Source organism: Tamandua tetradactyla, chromosome 5, assembly GCF_023851605.1.
Source record: "Tamandua tetradactyla isolate mTamTet1 chromosome 5, mTamTet1.pri, whole genome shotgun sequence".
NCBI classification, from domain to species: Eukaryota; Metazoa; Chordata; class Mammalia; order Pilosa; family Myrmecophagidae; genus Tamandua; species Tamandua tetradactyla.
In genome coordinates, this window is record NC_135331.1 from 25,731,034 (window position 1) to 25,742,808 (window position 11,775).

Here is an 11,775-nt window from a genome sequence, read left to right on the forward strand (position 1 = left end):
AGAGGACGAGTGGAGGGGAAAAAGGGTGGGAAATGGAAGAAACTGAGGCCGGTAAGGGTGGAGATGGGCCGGGGGTCGGGGGGTGGCTTGTGGGCCTCCGGCAGAGCCAAGCTATGACGTCATTGCCCAGCTTTATGAATCAAGTGGTTGAGCAAATCATTATGAGCCCCTACTAGTTTTGGTGAAGGAGAATATGTCTTATGTACAAGATGGGGCAGGGAAAGGACCTCACCCAGCTTTGGCTGGGGCTTGGCGGCCTGGCGGAGGGAAGGGAGGTGAAGAAACGGACACCGCGGGGGCCCAGCCTGGGGAGAGGTAGATACTGGTTTTGGAGAAGTCTTGTGTCCTTGGGTGTGCTCCAAACCGCATTTCAGTGCTGCTTTGGCCTGGGTGGGGTGCAGGTGTTAAAACTCGGGGTCCGAAGGAACACACACACGCCCCCCTTCGTAGTACTGTTACATAGCCCACGGGAGGACCAACTCTTTGAATCTGGCCTCCCCATCTTTGCCAAGGGCCCCGCAGCCTCAGGCAGGGCCTGGAGATCTAACCCCACAGAGCCTACTATTGGGTTAGAGGAAATGCTCCCCACCCCCGCAGAGATAGTTGGTGCTGATCACTCTGGAAACCACCCCCCACCCCTCAAGTTTTCTGAAGCTGTTTCATCATCTGTAAAATATTCGCTGTTCTGGTCCCTCCTGGTGTTACAGGCTGGGGTTCTAGAGAGATAGTGGAAGTTCCTTTAAGGGATGTGGGTCTTCAAGTGCTGGGATGTGTTACCAGGAAGCCCACGAGGTTTTGGAAGTCGCTGGGGAAAGGAGAAACGGACCGGAGCCAGCCTGTCCATGTTCAGGCCAGGGTCTGCCAGCTGCTCGTTCCCCTGTTGCACCCCCTGTTGTGGGGAGGTCTGGCTCAGCTTGATCCCTAAGTTCAGAGACCTGTATTTGAAACCTGGATGTGTCACTTACTAGCTGAGTGATCTTGGGCAAGTCATTTCAGTGCTTTCCTGCCTAAGAAAAACTAAGCCTGAGAATGAAACCGTATAAACCAAGGCATTTCTGGCCTGGGAGTGGGGTGGGGAGAGGCGGGGGTTGAAAGGTTGGGGGAGGCAGGAGCCCTGGCCCAGGGATCTGTTAGAGACAGTTATTTTGTCACCAAGTGGAATGGCCTTGGGACAAAGCAGTGCAGCTGTCTTGTGGCCCTTGTCACCTTCTGTAGCCTCATCCCACATGGTCAGCCTGTCACCTTCACCCACAGCATTGGGCTTGGCCTGTTTTCTTATGTGTTTGAAGGAATCACTGTGCTTGGAATTTGGAAGCTCTGGGGTCACACTAAGCAAGTGAGGTGGGGAGTTCTAGAGAGCAGCAGAAGATGCAAGAACAGAGGCATGGAGAATGTTTTGGGACCCCATTAATAGGTGATAAGAGGCCGACCAAGAAGTACTGGGGGACAATGAGTCTTGTGGGAAGAACTGATTGGGAAATGATGCTGGACAGAAAACAAGGGCATTGTCCACATACTCAAAATGACAAGCAGCCCTTTTTAAAAAAAAAAAATGAAAGTGATTATTTAGATTGAGAAAAGTTACAAAATTTAAAAAGTTGTCAAATACCACAAATGTCACAGAATTCAGAAAAATACCCTGATGTTTTTAGCTGCAGGGAGCAGACACCTCTACCTTTACAATGCTATCTGGTCTGGATTTCACCCCCCACCCCACCCTCCTGGCTGCAGCCTCTATGATCACCTTTTCCCATAACAATGATTTTGTAATATTTTCTACAGACATAAAGGTTCAGTCTTGCCTTTGACAGATATCCGTGGGAGTCATTTATGCACAAGATAGTGACGTCTTTAGGTAGGCAATGTAAGGCCTGGCCCTGTAGCCTCTGGCTGGAAGGCCCCCACCCAAACTAAAACCTGTGAACATCTGGGCATACAGCTGTTCAAACTCAGCCAATCAGGACCTGCCCTGACAAACAAAGGGACCCGTAGCTATGCCCCGGGCCCTGAAACTCCTAACCTACCACAAGAGGCCCCATAGGCATCGTCAGCCCACTAGCTAGCCTATATCTAACCTATATCTAGCCTATATCTAACCCCCCACTCCTAGGGGGGTTCGACTTCCCCGGCCCGCATCCTGAGCACCCGGACCCAGGAACCTTGCCCCGGGACAATGAAATTTTAAACTCGGACTCAGTTTCTCTGATTTCTCAGTAGGCTACTGTCTAAAATCTGACAGACAACAGAAGTGACTTCAAACCAAGTGAATACACCTCCTTTGCCCCAGGCAAACTGACTCACCAATTCTACCTCCCCCTTAACCACATTTCAAAAGGCCCCCAGCCACTCCAGAGGACACAATACACCATGCGTGACAGGGGGAAGTCACAAGGGAAAGAGATAGCAGATCTCATCCACTTTTGAGAAAAACATCTGCTTCCTGAGAATTTCCCAAAAGCACATGGCAGCTGAAAGCGCTGACAGGGCTCCTCCTGGTGTGCTGGGGAGGCCCCAAAGCTTAAGCTCCATTTGCCTTCATGGTAAATCCCACCTCTGCCCCCAGTAAATTGAAGATGTGCGGGGCCCAAGTTCACCCACTGGAGAATTAGTGGGAAGAGTTTGTGCAAGTTTTTGAAAATCTCCAGGACTGCTTTACTCTTTCATTTTGGTTAGCATACTGCTGACACCCAAGCACCACCCCCAGCCCACCCACCCGATGTGCACACAACAAGGAGACTCCTGAGATTTATGCCCACCCAAGATAAACCCTCTCTGGACAGGAAGAGGATGCCCAGATGTTCCAGCCCTGCCCTCTCCCGCAAATGGAGATTGTCAGGCTGAACTTCAAACCACAGAGTTCACTTTCTGGAATTGCTGCAAGGAGTGCCTTTTTGTAGACACCCTCAGGGGGTGAAAGGACCAGGGGTGGCAGGCAGAGAAACCATTTCCAATCCCAGTATGCTTTGGTGGACTGCCGTGGGACCCCCCGGGGCTCTGCTGTCTGCACACCTCCCTGCATTCAGCCCTCTAGTGCAATCATGGGTAGGTGCTGAAACTTAACGGATCATGTGCAAGACTACCTGTCAGCAGGAGAGGGGAAGCAGGGCAGTGGGAGGAGGAAAAGGAAAGAAGAAAACTTGGAAGAAAGAAAAGGATGGATGGGGCTTGGAGGCAGGGCAGTGGAGCTGAGGGCGTGCAGTTGACTCAGGGCAAGGAGGGGAGTGGCCGCTAGTCATAGATGCTCGGCCAGCTGACCAGGGGGCCTACTTGCTGGAGCCCCCAGCGAGAGGAAGCGGGGAGCAGGCAGGCTGAGGTTGCTGCCCCTCCTGCATCATGGTGGCACAGGGAGCCGGCCCTGCCCTACCTTCCTGGGCCTCAGTTTCCCCCTTTCAAGTAGGGGCTGCCTCCCAGGGTTGTTGTGAGGATAACACGAGGCCATGTCTGGGAACACTGCTTGGGAAAATTGGGAACGGGCCCTTGATGCAGGTTACCCCTGGCCAAAGTTGTGGGGAATGTGGGCTCAGAGGTCCCAGAGCCAGGCCCTCGCCTTGCCATCTGGGAAATGGCCTTGCCCCTTACTCAAAGCTGACCCTGCCTTAGGCAGGGGATCCTGCTCGGTAGAGCCTCGCCCGCCCGCCCTGGTGGAGGTGGCACTGGCTGCTGAGAGAGCACGGGCTTAGGGGTCAGAAACTCTGAGCTCAGCTGGTGGTGGAAAGAGCTTGGAGATTGAGGCTTTGATGTTCTGGTCCAGTTGCGTTCCTCTATGGGGGGCGCAGGGAAGAGGCCCAGTCCAGGATGGTGGGGGGCAAGGGGGTGTTCTCAAGAAGTGGAAGGGTGCCTGTGGGGAAGACAGCAGAGGTGGGGACGGGGCAAGTCCACTTCCTTCTTAGGCCCACTTTTGGTGGGCTGCTTGCCACCCTCCCTGGCTGGTTGCCCTCTGGATGGTATCTGGAGGTGCTGGCTCCTCTCTCCCCTACCCTGCTCCCCACCGCCTCCGAAACTTTCTGGACCCTTTCTGCCTCTTCCATTGTGTACAGCTTGAGCCCTCCTTTAAAAAATAATAATAATAAGGTTACCTAAAATGATAGCTGGGGCGTTCCTTCTGAGCAGAGAAAATGGGTGTCAGGGATTCCGGGGACAGGCCGGCGGGGTCAGCCCCCAGCTACACTGAGAATGAGAAGGAGGGAGGAAGCCAGGACGGAGAGGGAGCACTGAGGATCGGCTCTGGTGCTCTCTGGGGCCTGCCACCAGCAGCCTGTTGGGTGCTTCCTGGGAGCCTGGGGCAATGGAGGCCTTTGCAAGGTGCACAGCTGCTGTGCCCTGAATTAGAGAGGGGGCACCGCTGGATGCCCACATAGCAAAGGGCGATGGGGGGCAGAACCCAAAAGAGAGGACCCAAAGGAGCTGGGTTGAGCCTGCCCACTTTCTTCTCCCTAATCCCTGAGCCTGCAGTAGTGCAGCTACTCGCTGAGCAGAGTGTGGGGAGGTGGGGAGGGGAGGAGAGGGGAGGGGAGGAGAGGGAAAGGGTCCCGCAGGCTGGGGCGCTGCCCTTGAACTGAGGGGGTGCTGCTGACCCCTGTCACCCCCTGTCCCCCTTAGGGCACCTGAGATTTCCCCACCAAGGCCCTGGCGTGGCCCAGAGCCCGGGGTTAATTAACTTCAAGCACCACCGACCCACTGGGCCGTAATTTTCTCCATACTTTATTTCCCATCCTAAATTAGGTTCAACTGCAGGTCCTACAAAGAGCCAAAATGCCAAAGAGAAACTCCTGTGAAATGCCAGCCTTGAAGTGACCTGCTCTCGTTTTGTTTTGTTTTGTTTTTAATGAATATCTTCGGGCAAAGTTGAAGTCCAAAAATTAAATTCCTTTGCCTTTTTAGGTTCAAGTCCAAAGAAATTTTAAAAAAGAGAGAGAGAAAGCCCAAGCATCCGTGCAAGCCTGTGACATGAACTTCCTCGTTCATGAAATGGTCCTGGTTGGCTCAACCTTAGGATGCCACAGTGGGGAGCCCCTGGGTGCCTCCAGGATGGGGGGTGAGGGGGTCCCTGACTCCACCTCTCTGCATTCCAGCTAAGCCCAGAATGAGCAGCACTTCAAAGGATCCAGAGCTTCTAGGACAAATTAGCCGGTCCCAGCTCAGCCCCCTGCTCACCTGCCTGCCACCTGGACCAGCCTTGAGAGCAACTGGCCATGCCCAGTACTCGGTCCTGCCTGGATCCCTCTTCCAGCTGCCCAAGACCCCGGCAGAAAGGCCTGGAGAGGAGATGAGGTGGCCAGCCACTGGATTCAGTCTCAACCCATGCCCCGTGACTCTATCCCCGGGAGGGTCTAGCTTTGGACCCGTTTCACCACCCAAGCTGGGGCAGGCCATTCCCACTGCATTCTTTCTCCCCTCCCAAGGCCTCTGAGCCCCCCGCCCCGTGCTTCTCCCAAGTCTTAACACTTGTTCTGGGGGTAGCCAGCCCTTAGATTCTGTCTAGGATGCCTCCTTTCCTTCCAGTGTGTTGGAAACTTCTTAACTTGCATTTCCCTCTGAGCTCCCAGGCCTGCGCTGTGCCCATAGTGCCAGGGAGGGTAGCACGGGGTGGGGGCTGCATCTTCGATCCCAAGGGACTTTCCTCTCGTGTTGGCACTTTGTACTGCCTTGGAATCCCAAGCCCAGCACATTCCAGAAGTCAAGGCTGGGGTGGTTCAAGCCTGTGGTGGCAGTCATTCCTGCAGCACAGCTCGCGGTAGCAGAGAACACTTCACTTATCATGGCTCAGCGTCTCCCAGTGTCTCCTAGTGTCTCCCAGTTTGGCTCAGCTGAGACGTGGCAACGGAGCTGGCCCCTTCAGCACTGGCCTCATCCCTTCTCTCCACCGCGCAGAGCCTCTCTGGTTGCATTACAGTGCCTTCCCTCCTTTGACTTTCTCTTTGCTTTCTGGCCAAACATTTGCTTTTTCTGACATGTTCCTCTGGGTTTTATCATTTGGGGTTTCCCACAGAAGAGAGAGAGAGAAACCAGTCAATTGCGGATCTGGCTCCAGCACCCACGCTTAAAACAGTCCCTCAGCCTCACCCTGGAGCTGCCCGGGCCACCCAGAGTCCCGACTGGGCTCTGCTGTCCCCTTGTACCTCATCTCAGCCCCTGGACAATAACACCCGCTGGGCCCAGACACGTGGGGCAAGGGGGACACTTTGCTACGCAATGCTGCCCCTCCCTCCTTGAATTTGTCCAGATTCGCTACAGCACCCCGAGAGTTGCCCAGGCGCGTGGACCTGCCTCTGGTTCTCAGGGAGCTCCCGGCCGTGGCCTCCAGCGGCCACCCCTTGAGTGTGCTGGGTCACCAGCTCCCTGGGGCTGGCCCTGCCCGTGCCCAAGCCTCCCCCCACCCAACCCCTTAAAGCAAAGGTTGGTCTGCCTGGCCTCCAAGGCCTCCCTGGCCCCTTCACTTCTGCCCAGCCTGCCTTCTCTTTAGGACACCCTCTCTTTCTCCCCTTCCACCGAGCCTGTGATAAGAGGGAGACAAAGGCAATGGTTTTTCATTTTTGGATCTCTTGGATCTCCCAAATGAGCCTGATGCTTTGGGGGAGCAGGCAGCTTCCGGACCTGCTGTGTCACCCTGCTGGCTTTGGGGCGGGGGGGTGGGTTGGGGAGGCTGCAGTGATTTCATTGTGGGGTCTGTTGCCACCTGAGGAAAGGGCATCTTCTCTCAAAGGACTCAGAGTCCTTTCCACTTGGCTGAGCACGAGCCATTGCCCGTCGTGGGTGAAGCCACACTGCAGGGTGAGAATTTGGGGAAACGTCAAACCCGCAGGCAAGCGGGGACCAACCCTCTAGAGCCCTATGGGTGTGCTTCGGGCTGGGGGGGGCCTCCTTTGTGCTGGCCCCCTGGGGGCGCCATTCGTTCAAAGACACCCACCCCACAAGCACCAGCAGGTGGCACCCAAGCACTACTGCGGTGACTGCCAATCAGAGGTTCCAGGGTCCTCAGCTACACCCACATGCCCCTCCCCACTAAGTCTCACGCCCCCCGTGGGCCACTTGGATAGACTGAGAGTTTGCACCTCACCCCACTCCCAGCAGGAATATGAGTGGCAGGAAGGCTCTGGTTACTGGGGAGGGCAATGTCTGGAGCAAGGAGTGGGGGGTAACACCTCCACCTGGGACACCCCCAGAAGACGCCGGTGGTGCCCTCTCCCTCTTTTGCCCGTGCATTTCATCTTTTGCAATGTGGAGTGCAATGCACACACAGAAAAATGCATAACAGTTTTAACAAATACAAAGCAAGCCTTGTGAGAATGCGAAGCAAAATGAATGGAACACTGACAGCCCCCGGACAACTGCCCACCTGCTGCACTCCAATCCCAACTCACCACCACCACCCCCATCTCTTCCCTGGTAGTTCTTGACGGCCACAAATTGGCTTCTGGGTTTCTTTCCTCTTCTCGCCAACCTTCTGAGCCTTTTGGGGTGGCCTGCTTTCTAACACTTAGGTGGACACCTTGGAACCATGCCCTTTGGGGGTGCCTGCTTTCCAACACTTAAGTGGACACCTTGAAACCATGCCTTTTCGGGAGTCTACCTCCCAACTTTAAGTAGAGGGGAGTCTTGCATCTTTTGCCCAATGTTAGGTATGTGGACTTCATCCACTGGGCAACTGTCACTTCTTCATGGATAATGAGTGTGTCACACTTTATTCATTCTATTCTTGACGGCCATTTGGGTGGTTTCCAGATAGGAGTCTCTTTGGGGTCTATACTGGAGAGAGTGGGATCATGGGCATGTGACTTAGAGCCAACATCATGGGTTGTGTGGGGGTTGGTATCTCGCGGTGGTTTTAATTGCATTTTCCTGATGTCTGCTGAGGCTGGACGCATTTTCAATTTGGGTATCGCCTTTGGTGAAGTGGCTCCTAAAATCTTTTGCTCATATCCCGTATTGCCATGTTGATGACCAACTTTTAGTAGATTTTTTTCCTGCCTTCTGGATGTCAGCCCTTCCACAGTAAGGAGTTGCGAGATCTGAGGCCTGTCTTCTCACTCATTTCAGGTGTGTTACCAAATAAGTCAAATGGGCCCATCGTTTCCTCAGTGGTGTGTGCTTTTCGTATCTTATTTAGGAAACCCTTACGATGACGTGTATGATCCTCTTATTATGACCGTTCCTTCTACTTCCAGGGCTTTAAAATCCAGGAGAACTGATCCATGGAATAACCTCCTCCCCATGTGGCTTGCCAGCGGACAGGACAACCCTTTCTTTCCCATAGGCTTCATGCTCCCTCTGTCACATATCGTGTCCAGAGGTGCGTGGGGTCCTGTTTTCTGGGCTCGCTCTCCTTTCCCAGCAGCCTATTGTCTGCCCCTGTGCCAACTCCACGTTGCCTTAACTATGCCACTCACAGCGAGTCTTGACACCAGGAAAGCAAGTCTTCCCCACTTGTCTGCTTCAAGAAAATGTCAGAACTGGGCAGTCAAATTCCATGAGAACATTGGCTGGAATTTTGATAGGGACTCTTGAATGGCTAGTCATACTGGGGAAATGTGGCTGTTTTCTGCATTTATTTAGCTGCTCAATGGCATAGAAGTTTGCACATCTCGGATTTAGGCCTGGGTGCCGGGCAACTGGTTTTCTCATTGTTTATACTCCCTCCCTCCTCACCCCACCCCATATCCTCTCTTCTTTGTGTGTATGAAGTCATATCCTGTGTGGTATCTGAAAAGTCATTTATTTTATTCTGAGAAATGTCTGCTTCTGAATCAATACTCAATGTCTGCCCTCTAAAGATACTTTGTCTTGCATGTCTGGTCAATAAGTTGCTGGAGCAATTCTCCATGGGTTTAAATGTTGAACTCACCGAAATCCATGCCCTACATATCCTCTCTGGCTTTTTTTATTATTCCCCCCCCACACACACACACACACCTACACCCACATCCACGGAACCAGGGCACATTCCTGGAAACAGGGCTTCTTTCCAGAACTTTCTTAGCATGCAGCTCCCATCGACTCTTTGCAGTTGGAGAAGGAGCCCAAGGAATGGATGGCCTTCAAAAGCTCAGAGTCCCTTGCCTCTTTCTTAAGGCGTTATTGCCTGTTCGTTTCTTCTTAAGAAAACGAACCAGAAAGAGCCACAGTTACCCGTTACACACTCTGAAAGGAAAGGGTTAAGGGGAAGCTGCTCTCCCTTGTTTTTTCTCTTCAGTCTGCCTCCCAGAAAAAGGACTTGTAAGAGCAAGTCCCCAACATCATTTCATCCACACCCAGCTGCCAGATTCCTTCCCAGATATCTTCTTTAAAGTCGTGCCCACTGAAAGGGCTCTACCTCCTGCCCCTTTCCCTCTTAGTGAAAGTCTGGGTTTTCACCAGGATCTGAGAGTCAAAAGGAATTAAACCTAAAAGGTTTTCTCACTTCTCTCTGTTCAAGAAGGAAATGGGCTCATTTCATAATCAGGAATATTATCCTTGGAACTGGCCGACACCCAAAGAGGAAAGTACCTAAGAGTTGAATTTTCTGGAGAAAATTCGGGGGGGGGGGGCACTCTGACGGGGTTCTCCCCGGGTTTCACTCTTCTGCCCGAGGTCCTGATTTCACACTTCCTTTTTGACTGGCAGGCTTAACTTCAGGGAGGTTCAGATACCTTCAAACTCACCCCACCTTTGAAGATGAAGCGTGACTGTTAAAGGAACAGCTGCAGATGGTTTCCAGGCGGCGCCACCTGGGGGCAATGTCACCCACACGTGACAAGCAACTCCAGGAGGAGGCTGGCCCCAAGGAGAGGTTCTGAGTCATAAGCTGGAGTTGAAAGCTGGAATCCCTTGCAGCTCCTTCTCTGCAGCCCTCAGCAGTCCCTGCAGGCCGCCTATTCCCCCACAATTAGCAAAGCCCCTGGAGGGGCAAACAAGATCCCAATGTTGGGCATTTAGGCGGTGGGGGAAATTGAGGGCAGCAAGGAGTAGCTGGGTGGGGAGAGTCTGGGGTGGGATCAGGAGAAGGCCAAGAGGCAGGGACCTCAAAGAAGAGGGTGCAGGAAGCAAGGTGCCGGGGCAGACCCTGTGACAAATGAGACCCAGGTGGTCAGAAGGAGACCCAAGTACAAAAGGGATACATTTGGGATAAAATGGGATATAATTTGGGATAAAAGTGGCAGTTCATCAGTGGGGTATAAGATGAACGATTTACCGATGGTGAGAGAATGAATGGGTAGCATCTAAAATAAAAAGGGGGACCCACCTGATACCTAATACCGTCTGGGTAAATTCCAGACAGAGCAAAAATATACACGCAAAAACAAAATCATATTAGGTCCTGGAAGAAACCATGAGTAGCAGTTCAATAATCACTGAATGGGCAAAGCCTAAGAAAAGCATGAATCCTGAAGAGCAATTTGTGATAAGTGTCTCAATGGCACACCCACAAAGTCAGAAGCCAAATGACAGACTGGGGAAAACACAACTCAGGGCAAAGGGCTATTTTCTCTCACATGGAAAAAGCTCTTAAAAAACAACAAAACACTCCACTGGAAAAGTAGGCTTGAGGATTTTATTACAAAAGGAAAATGAAATGGCCATGCCCCAGACAAAAAGAAGCTCCCCCTCAAATTAAACCCTTCTGGCTTGATAGATATTTTTATCCAACCAGACAGGCGAAAGTCAAACTTGGGCTGGGGCAGCCTCTGAGCCCTGCTGAGACCATGCAAAGTGGCATCACTTTTGACCAAGCAATACCACTCCTGGGAGCTCACCCTACAGATTCATTTACACACATGAGAAACTCAATATAACAGAGCGAAGAGCTGAAGGCTGGAAACAACCTAAATGTACATAGATTGGGGGCGGGGGGGGGGAGGGGGCTGGTTAAAGAGATCCTGGCCTGTCTGAAGGCTCTTTAGATAGAGATTTTTAAGTAAAGAAAAACCGAGGTGCAGAATTCTAATGGAAGAAGCTACCGGTCATGAAAAAAAAAAAAAAAAAAAAAGCAGGGGGACAGGGAATACACATAATTGCTAAGGATTCAAAGACAAATTTGGGGTTTGCTTTTTGGAAGGGTGGTGTGAGGGACACTTCTTGGGACACCTTTGAAATTGGAGTCTTGTAAATATAGGACCTATTCAAAATGGATAAGCCCATCAAATTTTTTTCCAAGAGAAATGGATAATATTAGGTATGTAGAAAACCAGGTCACTGGGGGGCCGGGGGAAGGAGACTCCTCATTTGCAGCTTTTGGGTTTGGATCCCTGTCACGGGGCAGGGGGGTCCTCTCTCTTAGGGGGGCTAGACATGAGTGTCTCCAGTTGGGGCTGAGACTTCCAGGAGTGGGAGGGACAGCCAATGTCCAAAAGCTGGCAATCTTTGTTCGTTTTTGACGTGGGCTTCAAACTCGGAAGCGAGGTGTGTTCTGTCTGCCCTGAACACCTGAAAGCCACTGCTTTGGGGGTGCCGGAGCTCAACTTTCTGGGGAGTTTGCATGTGGCCCCATCTTGCACCTGGGCCACTGCTTTCCTGGCCTGGATCCCCACTTAGGGTTTGGGGGGCTGCCACCTGGGGGGGGGCACTGCTCAGCCGGAAGTGGGGACAAGACGGGTGAGGTCTGCTGATGGGGAGAAGCATGGTTTTATGGGATCAACTCTTAGCTCCCCTTTAGGGTACAGAGTCCAGGAAGACACAGGCAGCTGCCCAAAAGCCCTGGGGACTAGCTAAGCTCCCGGGCTCAGCTGACAGCTCCCAGATTGACTTTGATATTCTACTCCAGAGCCAGGCAGTAGTGGGGGGTCCCCCTGCAGACCCCAC